Source organism: Denticeps clupeoides, chromosome 20 (assembly GCF_900700375.1).
Source record: "Denticeps clupeoides chromosome 20, fDenClu1.1, whole genome shotgun sequence".
NCBI lineage: Eukaryota > Metazoa > Chordata > Actinopteri > Clupeiformes > Denticipitidae > Denticeps > Denticeps clupeoides.
Window position 1 is genome coordinate 17,080,634 of NC_041726.1, and position 713 is coordinate 17,081,346.

General features: G+C 41.9%; 1 pseudogene; it reads left to right on the plus strand.

The window, feature by feature from the left end:
* The first annotated feature begins 249 nt into the window (after window positions 1-249).
* On the plus strand, window positions 250-361 carry LOC114770909 (uncharacterized; annotated as a pseudogene).
* The last annotated feature ends 352 nt before the right edge of the window (window positions 362-713 follow it).

The window sequence follows — 713 nt, forward strand, 5'->3', positions numbered from 1 at the left end:
TGAACATGAGTGACAGACCAACAAGACCAGAACCAGAACACTGGTGCAGGCTTCCTGTTAAATGAGGGAAAACATGGGAAATCATGAGGGGACGTGTACTGCACTGGCACCAGAACCAGTAATTTACATTTAAGGCATTTGGCAGACGCCCTTATCCAGAGCGACTTACTACGTGAATCATGCCTAGATGATGCTAGATACCAGGGTTAATCGTTGTTACAGTATTGTGGAACGGGTGCTTCAGATCTTTTCGCTTCTTAGCCTTTTGGCTAAGATCAAGTGTAGTATCTGTTCTTATCAGTTTAATATCTGATACATCCCCCAGCGGGGGACTACATATCAAGTATATAAAGCAACGTCCCATCACACTGTTCCCTGGGTGCCTGTCATGGCTGCCCACTGCTCACTATGGGTGATGGGTTAAAAGCAGAGGACTGTTGTGTGGACCATGTGCTATGCTGTGTATCACTTCAATTTCACTTTCAGACACAGCACACATGTCTCATACCATTTTTCAATTAAACCTTTGAATTTAATGATGAATGCTAAAGTTCTATTTGAACATGAAGCTGCTTTCATTTTTCAGATTTGTTTCCTGCATACATGGACATAGAATTTTTTGAATCACTTCCCTTGGCTTTTGGGTGTTCATGTATGTTAGTTTTCAACACTAGTCACACATTGTAGGAATTTTGGCAGCACACACAAGTCAA